Source organism: Mus musculus, chromosome 5 (assembly GCF_000001635.26).
Source record: "Mus musculus strain C57BL/6J chromosome 5, GRCm38.p6 C57BL/6J".
Classification (NCBI taxonomy): domain Eukaryota; kingdom Metazoa; phylum Chordata; class Mammalia; order Rodentia; family Muridae; genus Mus; species Mus musculus.
This window is the reverse complement of record NC_000071.6, coordinates 65,736,316-65,760,005: the sequence shown is the minus strand read 5'-3', so window position 1 is coordinate 65,760,005 and position 23,690 is coordinate 65,736,316. Positions and strand designations below refer to the sequence as shown.

The window sequence follows — 23,690 nt, the reverse complement described above, 5'->3', positions numbered from 1 at the left end:
GGAATCCAGAGCACTGGGCCAGGTAGTGAGAGATTAAAATGGATTAATCAACTACTGCAACAAAGAACACCTACCAGAAGAGATTTTGTTGTTTATTCTTGTTTCGGTTGGTTGGTTGGTTGGTTGGTTGGTTGGTTGGTTGGTTGGTTTTTCGAGACAGGGTTTCTCTGTGTAGCCCTGGCTGTCCTGGAACTCACTTTGTAGACAAGGCTGGCCTCGAACTCAGAAATCCGCCTGCCTCTGCCTCCCAAGTGCTGGGATTAAAGGCGTACACCACCATGCCCGGCTCCCTTATTATTAAGATGTATTTTTTGTGTTCATCTATGTCAGGTATTTGCAGGACAGAAGCTGGTGTTGGATTCTCAGGAACTGGAGTCACTGTCCTGTGAACCACCAGACATGACCCAGGTCACCAAATTTGAGTCTTCTGAAAAGCACTAAGCAGTCCTCAATGAACCATCTCTCTAGCCCCCCCTTTTTTGTCTTCATTTTGAGATAGGTTCTCAATAATTACCCCAAGCAGGCCTGGAATTCATGTTCCTGTATTTCTGCCCCTTGAGTGTTGGGATCCCAGGCACAGACCTCACCACCCAGCCAGAGGAGATAACTTACCAATAGGGAGGAATTGTGACATGAGCAAAGTTTTCATGGACAAAACTAAACTTAGTGTCCGTCTCTTCTCACTGCTGCACCAGCTTTTCTCAAAGTTGTGAGAAAATATGGAAGTAAAAATAATAAGGAAACTAAAATAAAGGGTGATAAACTTACAAGGGTTCTTGAGAGTCATAGAACTTTGGAATGTCTCTATATATTAAGGGAATTTATTGGAATGACATACAGTCCAGCTAACCCAACAATGGGCAGCTGAGTGAGAAGTTCAAGAATGGAGTAGTTGCTCAGTCCCTCAGGGCTGGGTGTTTGAACTGGTCTTCTGTATAAGCTGGAGTCCTGAAGAAGTAGGCTCCAACAGATGTGCTGGCAAGTAAGTGCAAGCAGGCAGAGAAAAAGACGCTCTCCTTCTTCCATTGTCTTGACATAGGCCTCCAGTAGAAGGTATGGCCCAGATTAAAGGTATGACCACCAATGCCTGGACTTGGAACTTACTCTGTCTCAGACTGGCCTTGAATTCAGAGATTTGTTTGCCTCTGTCTCCTGGGATTAAAGGCCTATAATACCTTGCCTGGGCCTGAGCTTTTCATGGCCACTGTGCCTCAAGATCCAGATCAAAAGCCTGTGTCTTCCAGCCTCCAAAATCTGGATCACAGGAGTGTCCATTTCTGGGTTGTAGTTCTTTCAGATGTAGTCAGCTTGTTAACCAGGAATGGCCACCACAGAGATTACCACAGAATGAGGATAACCCTAAATACTAAGATCTCTTTGGAAGATAGAGAAGTTGTCCTGAACCCTGGAGGAAATATATACTCTCTCAGAGCCGACTGACTCGAGAAAGAAGAGCTCAGACCAGCAGCCCTGGGCTGCTCTCCCAGAGTCTGTCACTCTGGTAAGCCTCTGTCTTTCCCCTCAACAGGAATCTGGGAAGAGGTAGGAAAACACAGTATGTGCACCGCTTCAGCTCAACGCCCAGGAAAGATAACAGCAGCAGCAAAGAATCAGCTCATTGTGTGGAATCCTAGCACTTGAGAGGCAGAGGCAGGAGGATCAAGAGTTCAGGGCTAGCCTACACATCAAATTTGAGACCAGCAAGCTATAAGAGTATGTCTCAGAAAGGAAAGGAAAAAAAAAAAAAAAACAGCACTTCTTAGAAATTCTATCCCCATTACTGAGATTTTTCATAATTTGCTCACTCTAGCCTTGCTATCGTGCTCCTGCTAACCAGACAATAGTCTATGACTAAGCCTTCCTTGAAGCTTTCCCTACAAGACAAGAGTGTCTCAAGATGGTGGTAAAATAAGCAACCTGCGTTGTATTCTTATAGCAAATTAACAGTCTAGTTTACACATTATGAGACAATATCAGGAAAACCTAGGGATTCATGCAGCAAAATTTTTAAAAATTTTTTATTAGGTATTTTCCTCATTTACATTTCCAATGCTATCCCAAAAGTCCCCCATACCCATCCCTCACTCCCCTACCCACCCACTCCCCCTTTTTGGCCCTGGCATTCCCCTGTACTGGGGCATATAAAGTTTGCAAGTCCAATGGGCCTCTCTTTCCAGTGATGGCCAACTAGACCATCTTTTGATACATATGCAGCTAGAGTCAAGAGCTCCGGGGTACTGGTTAGTTCATAATGTTGTTCCACCTATAGGGTTGCAGATCTCTTTAGCTCCTTGGGTACTTTCTCTAGCTCCTCCATTGGGGGCCCTGTGATCCATCCAATAGCTGACTGTGAGCATCCACTTCTGTGTTTGCTAGGCCCCACAGCAAAAATTTTAACTGATATTTTTTCTACATTACTGAGTCAGAGAAGTTCATGTTTGGCAGCTGAGCCCTGAAGGGTTGATCCAAGTTCCTACAGACCTACAGGATTCCATCTTGTAGCAAGTTTTTATTAGCTGAGGTTCAATTTTCCTGTTTTCTAAGCACAACTTATCCCGCTATCCCTAAGCTGCTTCTAATAATCTCCTGCCTTCAGACTAGCCAAGGGGTGGAGAGAGAAACATGCCAGCAAAGTTTTTCCACAGCCATTATTTTCCTACAGTTCTATCCAATGAGATGGAATTAAAAATGCATGGTTTCCCCACCCCCCACCCCCCATGGCTCCTAATTGGGAAAGGATTAGTCATTAGCAGTTAGTTCTATGTAAAACAAGTCCTGCCCTTTATTCTTGACCAAAGAACAGAAGAAATTAGGGCAAGCCTCACAGGTCTGCTTCTCAATCCATCCTCCCTGACAAATTGTCTGATGGGAACTTTTCATTTGGTCTTAGCCACCTGAATGGCTCAATAAGATTTCTTCTCTGTTTGGGGTTTTTTGTTTTTCTAGACGGGATTTTTTTCTGGCTGCCCTGGAACTTGCTCTGTAGACCAAGCTGGCCGGGAACTTAGAAATCAGCCTGCCTCTGCCTCCCAAGTGCCAGATTTAAAGGTGTGTGCCACCACTGCCCATCCAAAGCCCAAGGTTTTGTGCATCTACAGACTGAGTCACATCAATGACCTATACTTTTTATTGAGATGATTTCACACAAACAGAAAACTTACCAAAAAAAAAAAAAAAAAGTCAAGAGTTTGAATACACTCTCCCCCTAGCTTCTCATGGTTTTAACACGCATAACTAGTCTTCCGAACCAGCTTGTTAACAGTGCAGAAACTATGGTTCCGTGTATCGCAGTGCCATGACAGAAGCCGGAAGCTGTTTAAAGATCTGAAGGTTTTACTTTTGTCTCTTTCTTTCAGTTTCTTTTTTTTTTCAATTAATTAATTTTTTTCTTTATTTTCTGCACATCAGAAGAGGGAATCAGATCTCATGGGACTAGAGCTATAGAAGTTGTGAGTTGCTACGGTGGATGCTGGGGAATGGAACCCAGGTCCTCTGGGAGAGAAGCCCGTGCTTTTAATCACTAAGCCATCTCTCCAGCCTTCTTTCACAAGTTTCAGTTCAAGGTACCCGGTCCTTCGCTTGGCACCTGAGGTAAGACATCATGGTATCGGGAGTGTGTGGAAGAGACTTTACTTCATGGCAGCCAAGAGGCTGAGAATTGATGCAGAGAAGGGTCTGGGAAGAGAAATAGCCTCCAAGGACATGTCTCAGGTGACCTACTTGCTCCCACTAGGCCTACCTTCTACAGGTTTTTTTTTTCCTCTCATTAATTCATTCATTTTACATCCCAATCTCCGATCCCACTCCTCACCTCACCCCCACCCCATCCCTGTATCAAACTGCTCTTCCCAAAATAGTACCAGCAGCTGGTGACCCTATCTTCAGCACGTGAACCTGAGGGAGAAGTGTCACACTTGGCAAAACAACTACACTCTACTCAGGCTCAACCGCCTTTTCTCCTAATGGACTCTTTCCTGTTCTAGGATCCAATCCAGAATTCCACATCGAGACTGGCCCTGTGCCCTCGGTCTCCTTCCCATCCTTTGACCTTGGTACATTTGATCAGTATTTGAATAGTCCCCAATTTATAAGAGCTTAACTTCCAGTGTTTGAAAAGAATGTAAAAGGGGGGCTGGAGAGATGGCTCAGCGGTTAGGAACACTGACTTCCAGAGGTCCTGAGTCCAATTTCCAGCAACCACATGGTGGCTCACAACCATCTGTAATAAAGTGATCAGACGCCTTCTTCTGAATACAGCTACAATGTACTTATATACATAAAATAAATAATTATTAAAGAAAATGTAAAAGCCACAAACATTTAGAAGACATTTTACTCGGAATTTTGAACTTGTGTAGTTGTTTTGCTGGTGGTAGGGGGGTGAGATTCCCTTCCATGATGCTGGGCAGCAGCAAAACCTGCAGCTCCCAGTCAGCCAAGGGACGGCAAAGCTCACTCTACAGTGAGCATAGATACAGTAAGTATTTTCAGGGCAGGCAGGATGGCTCAGCAGGTAAAAGTGCCTGTTTTTTTTTTTTTTTTTCCTTCCGAGACGGGGTTTCTCTGTGTAGCCCTGGCTGTCCTGGAACTCACTCTGTAGACCAGGCTGGCCTCGAACTCAGAAATCCACCTGCCTCTGCCTCCTGAGTGCTGGGATTAAAAGCGTGTGCCACCACTGCCCGGCAGTAAAGGTGCCTGTTATCACACTTGATAACCTGAGTTGCTGGACAAGGTGAAAGGAAAGAGAGAGAGAACCAACTCCCACAAGCTGCATTCTTATCTCCATATAACAAATACACATCACACACACTAAAACAATAAGCGTTTTACATCATTATATCTTCAACTTATAATAATGCATAAAATGTTCTAAGGTAGCTGAGCAGTGGTGGCACACACCTTTAATCCCAGCACTCAGGAGGCAGAGGCAGGCGGATTTCTGAGTTCGAGGCCAGCCTGGTCTACAGAGTGAGTTCCAGGACAGCCAGGGCTACACAGAGAAACCCTGTCTCGAAAAACAAAACAAAACAAAACAAAACAAAACAAAAAGATTCTAAGGTTCTCCAGTGGGGGGTGTGTGTTTGTGTGTGTGTGTAATATTGGGAGACTGGTTCATACAAAGAAGTTGAATATTTTCCACAATAGCCATCTGCAAGCTGGAATGTCAGAGAAATTGATTACCCCAGGAAACAGGATGTCTCAGAACCAGTAAGACGGGTCATGCAGCCCCAAGTAAAAGACCAAAGGCCAAAGGGACCAAAGGGAACAGCTAATCCAAACGAAAGCTTGAAGCTGAAGAGCCTGGAGTCTGATGTCTAGGAGCAATGGCCCAGAAGTCTTGGCCCACTCCACCAAAGAAAGTCAGAGATCAGGTACCCATTTCTTGAACCTTCCTCTTCTATGTGGGCCCTAGCCAAATGGATCACGCCTCTCACATGGAGAATCTGGCCAGAGGGCTAACCCATGTACCAATGTTCTCTGGAAACATGACACCTGAAATGAACCATCACATTGGCTTTAATTCAAATGTAGCCCCCTTATAAGTTGAGTGTCATCTTTTGTCACTTTGTAGAATGTCTCTGAATTTAGTTGCTCTTATATTTTTCTCATCATTTGACTAGGGTAATGGATCTTTGACAAAAACATGCTTTACGAGATCCTGTCTTCTCAGTGCATGCTGTCAGTATCTTCCTCTTGGTGGCCTTGACCTTGATAGAAGCATTAAACTGGTGTATGCCAGACAATAAAGTTACTGTTTTCTCTTTTGCATGATATCTTGGGTAAGACATGTTGTTTCTTTTATTAGCATATGTTAATTGTGCAAAATAGTACCTTTCATTGTGGCAGGCTGATACATATTCGATGCTTTGCTAGTATGCAGACATGTTACTTTTCTTCAGTGTTGCAGCCCCCATGTCCCTTCCCATGCATCACTGGCTCTTGCCTGCAAGTGTTACTCCTGCTCTGCAAGTGTTACTCCTGCCCTGCAAGTGTTACTCCTGCCCTGCAAGTGTTACTCCTGCCCTGCAAGTGTTACTCCTGCCCTGCAAGTGTTACTCCTGCCCTGCAAGTGTTACTCCTGCCCTGCAAGTGTTACTCCTGCCCTGCAAGTGTTACTCCTGCTCTGCTTGTCTAAGGAAGAGCATTGCTAACTCCTCATCCATTTTGCATCTGGTAACTGGAATCTTCAGTGATAAATAGTTTTTCCTTACCCCCATTTATTCATTTAATTATATTGACGTCAGTATGGGTTCGTGGACATTGATTTTATTATAATTATTGATTCTATTTCTCAAATCGTTCCAGATTTGGCAGTGGGAACTTACAAGTTCATTAGTTCCTGAGACCTTTCGATACTCTCCTTCTCTTTTTAAACACTCTTTCCTTTCCTGTGCCTCAGGGTGTTCAACATGTCCCAGCTCTAGTATCAAGTACTTCTCTAAGGCACTCCTGGTCCCTTTGATCAAAGAATCGTGCTGTGAGGAACCGAGATCCAGGCTCTACGTGTGCTCAGTACTACACGGTCTCGGCATTCCCACGCCCTCCAAGTGGACAGAAATAATGAGTTACGTGCCTGCATGTTCCACACATACTCACATTCATCTTTCAGTCATGTTGGATGTCATGGCTCACACTTTTAATACCAGCACTGAGGAGGTCTGAGACAAGAACACTGCCTCAAACTCAAGAGCAGCTTGCTCTACAGTGAGTTCCAGGCCAACCTAGCGGACTTTAAAGAAGAGTAAATACCAATGCTTCTCAAACCGTCCCACAAAACAGAAAGGGAAGTAAGATGATCAGGGCAGCAATAAAACCAGGCAACAACATGACAATAACAAAAGGAAAACTCTCGTGTGTGTGTGTGTGTGTGTGTGTGTGTGTGTGTGTGTGTGTGTGTGTGTGTGTGTTTCTCTGTGTAATCCTGGCTGTACTGGAACATTCTCTGTATACCCGGCTGGCCTCCACTCAGAGATCCTCTGCCTTTGAAGTACTGCCGCTTCATTTATAGGCTACCTACAACTTGTCTTTAGCCTGGTGCGGGAAGGGGAGGTGGGCGCACGCTTTTAATCCCAGCACTTGGGAGGCAGAGGCAGGTGGATCTCAGTGAGTGGTCCAGTGAGTGGTCTCAGTGAGGCCAGCGTGGTCTACAGAGTGAGTTCCAGAGCTTCACAGAGAAACCCTGCTGTCTCAGGAAGGGGGAAAAAAAAAAGTATGGCTGTGGCACTCTGGGAAGTAGAGGTGGGAAAGTCAAAAGTACTTCCCCATCCTCCTAAGCACAGACACTGGGACACTGCAAACAGCAGGGGTAGGCTGAGCATGGTGGGTACATCGGTAAACCAACACGGGGAGACTGAGGCACAAGGACTGCGAGATTGAGAAGAGTAAATTCGAGTACTAGCCATTAAGGAGGGAAAGGAACAAAGGAAGTCTAGGAGAGAGGAGTCAGAGAGAAAGGAGGAAGAAAGAGAGATAAGAGAGGGTGAGAAGTAGGTGAGAGAGAGACAGAGACCTACAATGGTTAAACAATCTCCCCTCCCCCACAAATCCATGGAGAACCAAATGTGTGGCCTGGGGCAGAGTGGGCAAATCCCCAAATTCTCCCCATTCATTCCCGGACTACAGCACCAGAAGTCAGGTTTATTCTTTGTGGCAGGAAATTAGAGACTCTTCTCCCTCCAGAATCTAAATTGCTACAGAGCAAACACCTTTATAAACAGGCACTTAAGAAAACACCTCCACCCAGGCTCCTCACACGCTCAAGTGCCTCAGGACCGGCCCATTCACACCCAGCTTCCAATCAGATTGGCAAAGTTCACTTAGACCCAGAACAAACATTCAGATCAACAGAGCTCTAGGGCTTAGAGGAAAGCTTGCAACGGTAAAGACTGGCACCAAAAGGAGAAGGAGAAAAAAAATCATGGAGATAACAAAGACAAACCAGGCAGAGGAGGAAATTTTTGAAAAGTAAATTAATATCCTTGGGGAGGTAAGTTGTTGTTGTTGTTGTTGTTGTTGTTGTTGTTGTTTTCGAGACAGGGTTTCTCTGTGTAGTCCTGGCTGTCCTGGAACTCACTCTGTAGACCAGTCTGGCCTCAAACTCAGAAATCCGCCTGCCTCTGCCTCCTAAATGCTGGGATTAAAGGGATGCGCCACCATGCCTGGCTCGGGAGGTAGGATTTTATACCAGAGAACTCAACATCTGTAAGGAGGGGGAAAAAATCCAGGGGGGGAAGGGATGAAGAGACAGCAAATGAGGAAGGGGGAGAAGGAGGAGATGGGCTGGTGTCGGCAGTTCAATAGGTAGATGTGGGTCTGAGAGGAGCCCAGCAACATAAACTGTGTGTGGAGGTGCACACTGGCCGTCTCTGCTATCAGGGGAGTAGAGAGGGGAGGGTCAGAAGGACTCGGGTCATCCTCAGGAAAGCAGAGTTGGAGGCCAGCCTGGACTACATGAAACCATGTATCAGGAAGAAAATAGTCTTAGAGGGAAAAAAAAAAAGATACCTTGAAATTTTATTTGAAGAGTAAAAGTTGTTATTTCTTCTTCTTCCTCCTCCTCCCCCTCCTCTCTCTCCTCTTCTTCCTCATCTCATTTTTAAGAGGGCTTTCACTCTATAGACCAAGATTGACCACTCACCATGTAGGCCAAGGTGGTCTTAAACTAGGCAATACTCCTGATTCTCCCATTCTGATTTTATCCAGCTCAAACTTTGTTTCATTCATTCTTTTAAAGATTTATTGATTTATTTTATGTAAGTGAGTACATCGTCATTGTCTTCAGACACACCAGAAAAGGGCATCGGATCCCATTACAGATGGTTTGAGCCACCATGTGGTTGCTGGGAGTTGAACGCAGGACCTCTGGGAGAGCAGTCAGTGCTCTTAACCGCTGAGCCATCTCTCCAACCCCAGTTCAAACTTTCTAAGACTGGGTAAAAGGAGAGATGTAAAGGGACCAGGAAGGGAGAGAGAGACAGTTTTAAATCTTTCAAAGGGGAAAAAAAAGGAGAGCAAGCCTCATACAGAAGACTATGTGTGTTCAATCAGAACATAACTGAACTTCATGACTTTATTGCTAAGCGGTGGTGGTGCATGCTGTTAATTCCAGCACGTGAGAGGCAGAGGCAGGCAGATATCTGAGTCTGGGGCCAGCCTGGTCTACAGAATGAATTCCAGGACAGCCAAGGCTACACAGAGAAATTATGCCAAAATAATAATAATAATAATAATAATAATAATAATAATAATAATAATAATAATTTAAACTTAGGATATGTAACATCCCAAGGTTTCACTTCTGTGTCCCAGTTTCTAGATGATGCTGAGGGATACAACCGAGCAAAGTAAGAGAGCAAAAAGCAAAGGAAGTCATCAAACCAGGGCCGAGTGCTGGAGGAGCCAGTGCAGGAGCCCTGGCTGAAGCTAAGGAAGGGCCAGCAAGCCAGCTTGAGAGGTAAAAGAGGCCTGACTCTGTCAGGCTCCAACCTCCATGCTTACACACAAGACAAGACACGTAAGTGTAGATACATAAATGTAATACAACATCTTCAGCAAGCTGAGCGGGACAGGAACGTCCAGGAGCCGGAGCTGTGTGTGCAGAGCGGCGTGAAGATGGAGTTCTCAGGGGTTGCAAGATGGAGAAGACTTCAGAGTGTGGTCAGCGGAGCAGTGCAAACAAGGAGGGTGGGGGGAGACAGCGGCTATCGTTCTATAATTTAAGGCTCAGGAACAGACAATAGTTGGGATTTTTTTTTTTTTGGAATTGGAATATGTTCCCGAAATTCAAGGAGGTGGCCCATTTTTCAAATTTAGGGAGATAAAAAAAAATCTACAGATTAAAATACCTTATACAGCAATGAATTATAAAATCAGGGTCTCATGTGGCCCGGAATGTCCTAGAACTCACTGTGTACCAGAGAATGACGCTACACTCCTGATCCTCCTGTGTCTACTTTCTGATTGCTAGGGATACATACATACCATGCCCGGCTCTCTCTTATTTGTATACACGTGGTGTGTAGTATCTGCATTTATTTAGGTCAAAGTCTTGGAGGTGGGATGGGCAGGTCAAAGGTAACTCCATTCTCTCCACTTTTGTGAAATAGGTTTTTTTTTTAATGTATTTATTTTACTTTTATTTGTGTCTGTGTGTTTGCATACATATGCGTAGGTGGTTTACAAAGGGCAGCAGAGGGTGTAGCGTGTCGCAGAGCTGGAGTTACAGGTGGTCGTGAGTCCCCTGAAGTGGTGCTAGGATCCGAACTCTAAAAGAACAGAAAGTACTTTAACTGCTGAACCCCCTTCAGCCCCTTGAGATAGCTTCTTACTGGGTAGCCCAGGCTGGCCTCTAGCTCACACTATTCTACCTCAGTCTCCAGAGTGCTGGAATCCCCAGCAGTTATGACTCTGGATTTAAATGAATAATATTACAGTCTTATCTGCACACCAAGGACTCATTCTAGGCCCCACCTTGGGAGCAATTTGTAAAATCAACGGGAGGCCTAGAAAGGAGAACGGAAGTTGCACTTACCTGCTGTTTTGGGACCAAACTGGATGCTTTATAGAAATATCAATTAGGAGACTCTACAACAGACAGCCTCAGAGTTCTATCTGATTGGTGTAGTGAGTGGTGTCCTGAGGGGCTGGTGGTTTAGAAAGTCAGTTGTCTTGATGACTTTGTGAAGAACAACTCAAGGCCAGAAATAATGTTTTTAAACTAAAGTCAGAAGAGCCAAGTGCAGTATCTTTGTTAGGGTTTCTATTGCTGTGAAGAGACACCATGACCACAACTCTAATAAAGGGAGACATTTAATTAGGGCTGGCTTTCTGAGGTTGTGCCTATTATGGTGATGACAGGAGAAAGTGAAGTGGCACACTGGTCCTGGCTGGAGCTTCTGAGACCTCAAAACCCCAGGGACTTCCTCTGACAAGACCACACCTCCTCCAAGGAGCTCCTAATAGTGCCATTTCCTATGGGCTTTATTTAAGGGCCAATGTCATTCAGACACCACATGTGGTGACTCCTGCCTGCCATCTCTGATGTGTGTTGTAAAATGCAGTGTGGTGTGGTAGGAGGGGGTACCCTAGTGGGCCCAGGCTGAGGCACCCACACCCTCAGATATCAGCCATATGATGGATCTAGTATAAAATGAAGTTCATCTGGGGGCATGGGAAAGGAGGTTGAGAAGGAAGTAGAGGCAGAGAAAGAGAAGGGGAGAGACAGAGAGAGAGACGGGGGGGGGGGGGGGGGAGAAAGAAAAGAGGGAAAGAGGCTGGCCAGGAACATGGTGGGGGTGATTAAAAGAGGGAGAGGGGTCAGAGAGAGAAAGGAAAAGGTCAGAGAGCATGAGAGAGGCAAATCAGTCCTTTTATAGCAAGCCAAGCTCTCTGTACCTGGCTGTTGCTAGGTAACTGTTGGGCGGAGCCTAGCAGAAATGTTAAGGTGCTAACAACACTCTCTAAGGAGGTGCTGGTAGTAGGGTCAGGAGGCTGGCCTTGGATACTGAGACCTAGCTCATGGAAGGCTTTTATTTTAGAGCAAGCTTCTTGACAGACCAGACAAAAACAGACAAACAAAACCAAAATGCCAATTCCCTTGCCAATCTCTGGGGAGCCTAAGGCAGGAAAACTGCCTTTAGGTCTAGGTCATCCTGAGTTGCATAGAGAGTTCATAGCAGCCTGAGCTATATAAAAAGATCCTATGTCAAGGAAAAGAAAGGAGCGAAAAGGAAATCCATAAACTTTAATTGGATTAATTGAAACAGCCATTCATCAGACTCCAGAGAAGTCTAGATTGGAGAGGTAATGGTCACATTTTCCAAACAGGCCAATTTCCACTGGTGAGATGCAAACCATTGAGAACTTTGAAATGATAATTAATCCACACAGTGTTTCTGTTTAAATCTTTGTCTACAAAACCAGTGTCCCTTGGTTAGGTCATGGGGACTCTTCTTTCTTCCCATCCTTTGTATTTGGCACTGAAGTTTCACACAGGGAGGGCCTTGGGGAGGCTAGGTAAGTCCTCCATCGCTGAGCTGTATCCTCAGCCTCCCTTTTACCACTGTAGTCTGGGCAGGCCTTGAACTTTCCAGCTTGGCTTCTGGAGAAGCTGGAGTTACAAGCCTACAACAGCAGACCTCACTCACTCATCCGGGGTCACCTTATTCTACAATGACAAAGAAAGTCGAGAACGACCTATAGCCTAAATTGTTTTCGTCCATGAGCCTGCGAGTTCACAGTGTTATCTGGTCTAGCCTGAAAACGGGGTGACTATGACAGTCCATGGTGACAAGCCTCCAGAGCAACCTGAGGTCTTTCCCCCCACCCCCTCACTTACAAATCAACTTCTCAGCAGTGAATGCTTTGAGGTAACAAATGCAGCGTACAGTGATTTTGGGAGGAATGTGCTAGTTACTGAAAGGAATAGTCATGTCTGCTGTGGGAAAGAGTGGGAATTTCTCTGGAAATTTGAACTTTGTATCCTTCCCCTGTCTTTAGGAGCCTGGTGGTAACCATGGCAACTGTCCTAGCACTAGAGGATGTGTCATTTAGCCTGTAGGTGAAATGGTGAGGCTTGAGATGGTCTGGTAGATACTCCGGCAGCCATCTTAGCTCCCAGCCTCTTTGGCTCACTCTTCTAAACGGCAACTTCTGGCCTACAGGCATCCTGAGCCCAAGGATGGGGTTGGGTAACACTTCAGCTGTCACGTAGACAGTACTCAAGGTAACACCTTTCATAGGCCAAAAGCATCAGTCAATCAGTGGCCAGCACCTTGCTATTCCCAGCAGCTACAAACGTAAAGCCCTGAAGGCTTCTGAAGGGGGTCAGTGAGGTAAGAGGCAGGAACCCTGGGGAGAACGGTTAACAGCACTAAGCCCAGAGGCTCTAAAGCCATAAACCAGCAAGTTAAACCTGATCAACAGGGCTGTCAGATGCTTGCGAAACTATGCCTCAGTGCTCAAACAACAGTCAACTTTGGGTCTAACTTACTCCATCCCAACCAAGGCAAACCAAACACAAAGCAAACATAAAAGCCAGCATCCTCACTTCTTCCCTCTCGTGTGTGTGTGTGTGTGTGTGTGTGTGTGTGTGTGTGTGTGTGTGTGTTAGGGTCTCACTATGTTGCCCTGCCTGTCCTGGAACTCACTATGTAGATCAGGCTGGCCTCAGACTCATAGAGATCTGCCTGCCTCCTGAAGCCCAGGCTGGCCTTTGCTCTGTAGATTAAAACAACCTTCACTTCTGATCCTACGGCCTGTACCTCCTGAGTGCTGGGATTACAGGTGGGCGTCATCTCACCTGCTTTATACTATGCTGGGAATTAAAACCAGGGTTTTGTGCGTGCTAGCCAAGTCCTCTACAAACAAACCATAACCCTAGCCCGTATGTCTAATTTTCTTTTCTTAGTTACAACTATTAGAAACACAAGCAGCTCCGATTCCCATCAGCCTCTGCAGGAAATCACGGTAAGGATAAGGAGATTCTCAACACTTGCAGAGGGGCAGAGGACCGTGGGACCATGAAAGGTAGCCTGGATCCTGGTTAAACTAAGGCTAGAAGCCCTGAAGGGACAGTAAGCACTTTGCTCCCAGGCACCAAGCCCCTGGAACTAGCTTCAGTGACCCCATAGATTTGTGACCATCAGTCATGTAAGGACAACACCCCAAGCCCCCCACATGTAGAAAAGGACCTACATGGCCTATGGACACGTAGGCTCAAGACAGATCTCCATGCTAATGAGGTACATAAAGGCCTGGAGGGCTTCTTTCCTCTCTCTCTCTCTCTCTCTCTCTCTCTGTGTGTGTGTGTGTGTGTGTGTGTATGATTTCCTTCTCAGATATTCTTCCCTGCAAAAGGTGTTTAATCTCAGGCCGACCCTAAGAAGGGAGGTATGGTTTTACACATCCATTTTTCACCATGATAATAAATGTCTTAAAACCACAGACTCTCTTTTCATCGGGATCTGCCATGGGGAGCCATGGAAAGCCATGGAGAAGGCCTTCACCTATAGTCTCCCGTAGAAGACCTCATTGTACCCCCAGCCACAACCACTACAAGCCCAAGCCAAGCCTGCAACCTGCAGTCAAGCCAAGGACTCTTCTCTCCCACCACCACCACCAGCTGAAGAAGCTAACCCCTTCACCCCTTTCCACCCCCGCCCCGGGCTAGATCCAGCCTGAGGGCCCAGATTCAGTTCTCAGCTCTTCTGCAACTTCCAGTGGTGCCTGCATGTCAAAGAGCCTGGGAACTCTGTGACCCTGGCCTCTTCCCAGGCCCAGGAAACCTCAAGCCAGCTCCAGCTGTCCTGTGCCTCAGACTCTGCTCCCCAACCCCTGTAGCTCTGTCCTGGAGCCTCCCTATGGCCCAACACCTACAGCGATGGTGTGGGATAAGTGCAGTCAACTTCCCATGTCCCACCTCCCCCAAGAGGAAAGCCTGCAGAGAACAGCTGTCACACTAGCCCAGTCCCTTTCACCATGGCTCTCCCTTCTTCCTGCCTTGTTCCTCACAGACTCCCCTTTCTTTCTTCCTTCCTTTCTTCCTTTCTTTCTTCCTTCCTTTCTTTCTTTCTTTCTTTCTTTCTTTCTTTCTTTCTTTCTTTCTTTCATTGATTTATTGATTTATTTTGGTTTTTTGAGACAGGCTTTCTCTGTGTAGCCCTGGCTGCCCTGGAAACCACTCTGTAGACCAGGCTGGCCTCGAACTCAGAAATCCCCCTCCCTCTGCCTCTCAAGTGGGGGGGGGATTAATGGTGTGCGCCACCACTGCCTGGCTACAGACTCCCCTTTCTATGCTGTCCTTGGGTCTGCCCTCAGAGGTAACCCTCTACCATGTCCCTAGCCCTCCCTTACCTTTTTGACGTCATTTTTCTTCTCTTAGCTATTAGTAAACCCTAAGAATATATGTCTGCTATTCAGTTGGCCTTTCTTTTTTTTTTTTTTTGGTTTTTTGAGACAGGGTTTCTCTGTAGCCCTGGCTGTCCTGGAACTCACTCTGTAGACCAGGCTGGCCTCGAACTCAGAAATCCGCCTGCCTCTGCCTCCCGAGTGCTGGGATTAAAGGCGTGCGCCACCACGCCCGGCTTAGTTGGCCTTTCTTTAAAAGCAAACCCCTTCTCCAACTCCACTGAGTAAAATTGTGTCGTTTTCCCTACTAGCCCCCTTTGACCAACAGTGCATTGAGACAAGGTCTCTCTGTGTAGCCCAGGCTGACCTGGAATTTACTGTGTTGCCCAGGGATCTTAGAGTTCTCCAGAGTCACAGAATTTATGGAATTCCCCTAAATATTAAGGGAAACTCTAGGGATGACTTACAGTCTGCAGTCCAACTAACCCAGCAATGCCAGTTGTGAACAGGAACTCCAAGAGTCTGTAAATTGCTCAGTCCCACAAGGCTGGGTGTTTCTGCTGATCTTCTGCATAAGCTGGAATCCTGAAGAAGCAGGTTCCAACAGATGTGCTGGCAGGTAGGTGCATGCAAGTGAAGAAGAGTGAGCCTTCCTTCTTCCATCGTCCTGATGTAGGCCTTACACAAAAGGCCTGGCCCAGAGTAAAGGTCTGTACTGTACCATGATGCCAGGACCTTAGCTGGACTTAGCCAGGATTTTACCTGAAACTAGCTCTGTCCTAGGCTGGCCTTGAACTCAAAGGTCAGCTTGCCTGTATCTTCTGGTATTAAACATGTGTACCAGGGGCTGGTGAGATGGCTCAACAGGTAAGTGCACCCGACTGCTCTTCTGAAGGTCCTGAGTTCAAATCCCGGCAACCACATGGTGGCTCACAACCATCTGTAACAAGATCTGACTCCCTCTTCTGGTATGTCTGAAGACAGCTACATTGTACTTACATATAATAAAAAATAAATAAATCTTAAAAAAAAAAAAAACATGTGTACCGCCTTTCCTGGGCCTGAGTTTTTATGGCCACTATGCCTAACGATCGAGATCAAAAGCTTATGTCATCCCATGTCAAGATCTAGATCAAAAAGCCCATGTCTTCCAGCCTCTAGAGCTGAATCACAGGTCTGGCTTGTAGTTCATTCTAGATATAGTCAAGTTGGCAATTGGGAATAGCCATCACACCCAGGTTGGCCTCAGCCTTGGAAGTGCTGATAAGACACACATGAAGCAAAGCCAATTGGATTTCTGTGATGTCCAAGCTGGCTAGAACTACTTAGTGAGACCATGTCTTTCGGAGAAAGACAGGAGAAAAAAACTTTAATAAAAAAGAACAAAACAAACAAACAAAAACCCTGGGGCTGGAGAGATGGCTCAGCAGTTAAGAGCACTGGCTGCTCTTCCAAAGGTCCTGAGTTCAATTCCCAGCAATCACATGGTGGCTTACAACCATCTGTAAAGGGACCTGATGCCCTCTTCTGGTGTATCTGGAAACAGCTACAGTGTAGTCATATACATAAAATAAATCTTTAAAAAAAAAAAAAAGCCGAGCGGTGGTGCTGCACACCTTTAATCCCAGCACTTGGGAGGCAGAAGCAGGCAGATTTCTGAGTTCGAGGTCAGCCTGGTCTACAGAGTGAGTTCCAGTACAGCCAGGGCTATACAGAGAAACCCTGTCTCCAAAAAAACAAAACAAAACAAAAAAATCTAGTGCTTGGTGGTGGTGGTGGTGGTGGTGGTGGTGGTGGTGGTGGTGGTGGTGGTGGTGGCGGCGGCGGCGGCGGCGGCGGCGGCGGCGCCCTGTGTAGGTGAAAAACAAAACAAATAAACAAAGGACCTATTATAAAACCATACTAAAATTTTTGTTGTTGAGAATTAAACCCAGGCCTCCTGTGTCCTCGGCACACACTCTCCTATGGAGTTACACCCAGCACTAGCTAACATGCTCATTACACACACACATGCTCACCTCCTGTCTCTGCTCATGCAACATCCTCCGCTTAAGACTGCCAGCAAGGGCTGGTGATATGGCTCAGTGGTTAAGAGTGCCGACTGCTCTTCCAAAGGTCCCGAGTTCAAATCCCAGCAACCACATGGTGGCTCACAACCATCCGTAATGAAATCTGATGCCCTCTTCTGGAGTATGTGAGGACAGCTACAGTGTACTTACATATAATAAATAAATAAATCTTAAAAAAAAAAAAAAAAAAAAAGACTGCCAGCAAGTAAATAGATCATCACCAAATGAACACCCTCAACCTTGCGGCTCCCGGACCACGAGCCAAGATAAAGTCATCCCCACCCCCTTTCTCTCAGACAAACACGAAACCCGGGAAGGCTCTTGGGTCCAGACGTCAACCTAAAGCGGTTGGAAACTTTACTTTCTTTGCTTGTCTTCCCTACTCATCACACAGGACACAGCGTGAATATTACTGTCGAAGGAAAATACCAGCCAGTTCCTCAGGATCTTGCTCAGTTTCTTCCTACAGGGCTTCCACGCACTCTTACTTTCTTCCCTGGACAGCACTTGTCAGCCAGAGGCTGGAGTGATGGCTCAGTGGTTAAGAGCACCCAGAGGACCAGGGTTCCAACACCTGCACATACACGTAGGCAAGATACTCATAAAGGTTTGGGAACATATATATATACACTGCAGCTGTTTTCCTACACACCAGAAGAGGGCATCAGATCCCATTACAGATGGTTGTGAGCCACCATGTGGTTGCTGAACTCAAGACCTCTGGAAGAGCAGCCAGTGCTTTTAACCACAGAGCCATCTCTCCAGCCCCTACTCATACAGGTAAAGTAAAAAAATAACTGTCAACCAAGAGAAAGTGTCCAGAGATATTACACTTAGTTTGGAACAGTAAAGCATTGCAATGTCTATGACAATACCTGTCACAATAAACTGTAGACATATTCAAAATGATCGAGGTAGGAACAGCTTATATATATAATAATTTTTATAATTTTTATAGTTTTACATTTATTTTTGTTTTTTTTTGCTTGTTTTGAGACAGGGTTTCACTAAGTAGCCCTGGATGGCCTAGAACTCACTATGTAAACCAGACTGGCCTCAAACTCACAGAGATCCACCTGCCTCTGCCTGGTGCCACCACATACAGCTTACATTTGTTTTGTTTGTTGTTTGTTTAACATGTACCTGTGTTGAGGTCAGAGGACAACTTTGGAAGTAAGTTTTCTCCTTCAACCTTGTGAGTCCTAAGGACCAGACTCAGGTCGGTAGAGTCAGGACCCACTACCTTTATTCAGTGTGTCTCTTCTCAGCCACCAAGGGAAAGGTTTGAAAGGTAAACTGGGTAGGAAATCACGCATAACAGTACCTATCTATTGCCCCCAAGGTTTAGGAGTCAGAGGCCAGAGGATCACCACAAATTTGAGACCACTTTATACCGCTTAGGAAATTATAGCCCAGAAAGGGCTGCATATCAAGATGCTGTAAAGTAAATTATAAGTGAGCTGATGATATAAATCAATAAAATGATTGCCTGTCATGAGCAAAACCCTGAGTTTGATCTCCAATACCACATAACACCAGGCATGTTGGTGCATACCTGTAACCCTAACATTTAGGAGGTAAAAGAACGGGTCAGAAGTTTAAGGTCAGCCTCAGCTACATGGCAAGTTTGAGGCTAGAGTGGGCTATATGACATACAACATCAAATAAAACAATAAGAGCGGGTGGTGGTGTTAGTTGGTTCAGCCTTGGGTTTAATCCCCGGCACCATGTAAAACCAGATGTCTGTTCAGAAGAGGTAGAAGTAGGAGGATCAGAAGCTCAGCTCAACCTCAGTGACAAAGACAGACACTACCTCGGAGTAAAAGGCTGGAAAACAATTTTCCAAGCAAATGATCCCGAGAAACAAGTTGGAGTAGCCATTCTAATATGGAACAAAATCAACTCAATAGAAACAGATGTATAAAAGTTGGGGTCATAGACAGATGCATTTAGTACTTAAAACGAGCAGGATGCATAGAAACAAGCACTTTTCTAGGACTAATTGGCTATTCTGGGTCTTTCATTGCTCCACATCAAATTGAGGATTTTCTTTCTATTTACGTGAAGAATGAGATGAGGATGTTGATTGTGATTTCATTGAATCAGTAAATCGTTTTGGTAGGGATATCTTTTTTCACAATGTTAATTCTACCAAACTGTACGCTTGGGAGGTCTTCAAATTCTAGTATGTTTCTTAGTCTCTGACTTCACACATTTAAAGTTTTCATTGTAGAGGTTTGTTACCTGTTTTGTTATGTATATTCTAAATATTTTATTTGATTTGAGAGACTGGGCAGAGGCGCGTGTCCATGATCTCTTTCTCAGCAGGCTTGTTACTCATATGTATTAGGACTGGTAAATTTTGTAACTCAACTATGCATCATAACTCTGCTGAAATTATTGATAATTTCTATAATTTTTCTAGTCAATTTTTGGGAACATTGGGTATAAGATAATATTATCTTCAATTGAAAATAATTTGACTTAATATTTTCCCATTTGTATCCCTTCTCTTGCTTTATTGCTCCAGCTAATGCTCCAATCACATTATGGTTGAGCAATAGGGAGAGTGGGCAGTCCTCTCCCATTCCTGATTTTAATGGGGCTTATTAATGGTTTTATTCATTTAGGATGATATTGGCCATGAGTTTGTCATACATAACCTTTATTATGCTGGAATATGTTTCCTCAGTCCTACTTGTTCTAGGGCTTTTATTATGAATGCACATTGAATCTTTTTTTTTAAGATTTATTTTATTTATTTTATGTATGTGAGTACACGGTAGCTGTACATATGGTTGTGAGCCTTCATGTGGTTGTTGGGAATTGAATTTTTAGGACCTCTGCTCGCTCCGGTCAATCCCACTCCCTCTGGTCTACCCTGCTCACTCAGTTCCTGCTTGCTCCAGCCCAAAGATTTATTTATTATTATTATTATTATTATTATTATTATTATTATTATTATTATTATTATATATAAGTACACTGTAGCTGTCCTCAGACACACCAGAAGAGGGTGTAATATCTCATTACAGATGGCTGTGAGCCACCATGTGGTGGCTGGGATTTGAACTCAGGACCTTCAGAAGAGCATTATTATTATCATCATTATTATAAATAAATAAATCTTTAAAAAAAACTCAGATTCGGAGGCCAGCCTGGTCTACAGAATGAGTTCCAGGACAGCCAAGACTATACAGAGAAACCCTGTCTTAAAAAACAAACCAACAAAAAAGATCAGATTCAGAGACCATGAGGCACATGAGGAAGCTGGAGCTGGGGCGACATCTTACATGGTTGGCATAAAGAGTGTCTTAGTTAGGGTTTTATTGCCATGAAGAGACTTCATGACCATGACTACTCTCATAAAGGAAAATATTGAATTGGGGCTGACTTACAGCTCAGAGGTTTCATCCATTATTGTCATGGTGGTAAACATGGCGACATGCAGGTGGGCATGGTGCTGGAGAGGGAGCTGTAAATTCAACATCTTAATCTGCAGGCAACAGGAAACTGTGTGACACACTGGATGTAGTTTGAGCATATTTTGATCTGAAGGAAGACCTCAAAGCCCGCCTCCGTAGTAACACACTTCCTCCAACAAGGCCACACCTTCTAATAATGCCACTCCCTATGGCCAAGCATTCAAACACATGAGTCTATGGCAGCCATTCCTATCAAACCACCACAGAGAGGTTATTTAGTTTGGTCTTGTCTTGAATTTGAATATAGAGAGGAAAACTAGAAATTACTGGCAGTAACCCTGGCCCACTCGGACCAAATTGCTACAGAGGTGGTTCAGCTTTCTATCATTGTGTTCGCTTTGGCCAATGCATATTCAATGTTTACCCCTTTTTGGCCATGAATGTGAGTTTTTTCACTTTGCTTGTATAATTATTCCCACCGAGTGATTCCTTACTGTAGACTATTTCCTACCTCTTTTAATGATGTTTCTATTCTCCATTTCCAGCCTTACCTTCTCCTCATTAGACGTTCTATACCTGGCCTCATCTTTATTAGATTTATTTCTTCAGTGTGCAGAAAGGATATAGCCTTTCTCATAAATCTTAATTTGTCTATACATGTTTTCAGTTGTAGATGTACCAGAAATCTAATTACTTTCCTCTTTCTCCTCTGGGGTAGTCACTATTTTAAAATTGATGCATATCTTTTTCCATGTGCCTGGCACCATCTCATGGGCTGAGGTCCTACCCTGAGTATATGAAAACCAAGCAAATGGAGTATCGGCATTCATATCTGTTTTCTGTTTGTAGACATGATGTGAGCAGCTGTCTCATGTCTGCCTGCCGCCATGCCTTCCTGTCATGGTAGACTGACTGTGTTCCACCTTAATGTCTGAGTTTCAATAAGCTGTGTCTCCCTAAAGTGGCTTTTGGTCAGTTATCAGGTCACAGTGAGGATAAAAGCAACTGTTACCCCATCCTCAAATGGATTTCAGCCTTAGCAATAGATTTAACTATACAGTGTTTTAATATTTAATCATCTGGAACTAAAAACAAGCCCACTTAGTACAACTTAACACAAATATACATAACCATTAAGTAATAGATCCATTTTCCATCTCTAAAATTTGTCATTTGAGGGGACATAGAGGTGACTCAGCAGATAAAGGCTCTTGCCACTAGTTCTGAGTAGGAGAGTTCAGTCTCCAGGACTCATGCCATGAAAGGAAAGAAGCAAATTCTGCACGCTGTTTCTCTGACCCACTCACATTCCCTCAACAGCACACAAGATAAATAAAATGTAATGGAAAACCTGTCATTTTGAGAACGTTTTATAAATCAAAGAATCCAGTGTGTATCTTTTTGAAATTGGCTTTCGTTCTACACAATGTCTTGAGAGTCTTCCAAGTCATTGCGTGTATCCATAATTCTTCCAGGGCCGGCAAAACAGTTCTGCAGGCTCAATGTGTGACTTGAGTTTGTCCCTGCAAGTTACATAAATGTGGATGGAAGGAAACCACCACGCATTGTTGTCTTCCACATGCATTGTGGCATATGTGTGCACACATATGTACCACGGAACTCCGGTCCAGTCAGCTTGTCAGGCAGGGATGCCTAAAAGCTGCTCATGAGGCAAAAAGAGTTTCAAGGAAGCTCTCCTCCTGGAGTCTGGCGTTCTCTCTAACCCATACATTAATTCTCCATTCCCGAGTTAGTCTAGTGTATGGATCCACGTGCTCTCTTCCAGTATTATCCTATTATAAGTGCCTTTTAAGATTGAATTCTGACATAGCTAAAGCCTTCCGCCAGTGTTCCAACAGTCCTAGATCATCCTTGAGCAAGACCTTGGGCTTGGAATTCAGTTCTGCCCCTGGTATTACACTATCACTTTGAGTAAAAGTTAGGTCACTGCCCTTCACAGGAATCTACCATCACCAAGGAAGAAAGAAGTTTCTGACCGTAGGAGAAACCAGAATAGATACTTAGAATTATAGCTGAGTTACACCCATATACAGGAATTTACAATGGTTTAGGAAGCAGATCGGGCTGTGGTTTTAGAGTATTGCATTATTCATGAGATGGTTAGCTAGACCGGAACTCCCTAGTTAGAACCATGACTTAGGTGTGAAAGCCCTTGCCCTAGGAGTGAAAAGATCTCACACCTGGCTTCTAAGACTACAGCTGACCTTAGATAGGGCTGACTTTGTCTCAGTTGTTTTATTGCCCAGTTCCTGCCAGTCTTTGCGTTTTCATTCCTCTGTTCTGTGTAAGAGTCATTAAGCATCCGGTTACCTCATTTGTACCTTGCGAGTATGTCGCCCAACTTCCTTACACAAGATTTATCTTCAGCTTTCCAGATCTTTCTCTAACTCTAATCTCAATACCTCCCCTCCAATGCCACACATTTGGACATCTCAAAGAAACTTAGTATTATCAAATATGTACTACTGATGAGCCTTGCAAACCTATGCTGCCCTCTGTGTCCTGTTCTTTGGCCAACAACCTCACAAATTCACTGTTCATGCTAGAATGTGGAATTCTATTTCCTAATGCTTTCTTGTATGTCCATCTTGAAAGTCTTGCTTAGTTTTAGTTAGTTATTTACTTTTAAAAAAAGATTTATTTATTAATTTTTAAAAAAGATTTATTTATTAATTATATTTAAGGACACTGTAGCTGTCTTAAGACACTTTTTCTTCTCTCTTTGGCCCCTCTCTCTCCACCCGAAGATTTATTTATTATTATACGTAAGTACACTGTAGCTGTCTTCAGACACCTCTACAGAGGGTGTCAGATCTCATTACGGATGGCTATGAGCCACCATGTGGTTGCTGGGATTTGAACTCAGGACCTTCGGAAGAGCAGTCCGTGCTCTTAACCACTGAGCCATCTCCCTAACCCCTATTTATTAATTTTATGCATATGAGTACACTATTATTTCTTCAGACACACCACAAGAGGCCATCAGATCCCATTACAGATGGTTGTGAGCCACCATGTGGTTGCTGGGAATTGAACTCAGGACCTCTGGCAGAGCAGTCAGTGCTCTTAACTGCTGAGTCATCTCTACAGCCCCCAGTTATTTTCTTCTTTATGAGATGGGGCGGTCTTCTGTAGCCCAAGCTGGCCTTAGAGTGGTTATGTGGCAAACAATAATGACCTCAGACTTCTGATCCTCTTGAATGCTGGAATTATAGGTTTATGTCATTATACTTGTTTGATATAGTGCTAGAATCCAACCTAGGCTTTCATATGGGCTAAGTAAACACTCTACAAACTAAGGAACATTATCAGCCCTTAAATCTCAGCT

At 44.6% G+C, this 23,690-nt stretch overlaps 1 long non-coding RNA gene across 6 annotated transcripts; it reads left to right on the top strand.

Moving 5' to 3' along the window:
• The first annotated feature begins 5,032 nt into the window (after positions 1-5,032).
• On the top strand, positions 5,033-14,554 carry Gm46945. Of its 6 annotated transcripts, XR_001785054.1 has the most exons (4): positions 5,033-7,987; positions 9,310-9,454; positions 13,409-13,467; positions 13,946-14,554. It is a non-coding gene; the product is annotated as a predicted gene, 46945 (long non-coding RNA). The 6 variants fall into 6 exon arrangements; XR_001785053.1 differs by having other exon boundaries at positions 13,409-14,554; XR_001785058.1 differs by lacking the exons at positions 13,409-13,467; positions 13,946-14,554 and having other exon boundaries at positions 5,033-5,372; positions 5,622-7,987; positions 9,310-11,203.
• The last annotated feature ends 9,136 nt before the right edge of the window (positions 14,555-23,690 follow it).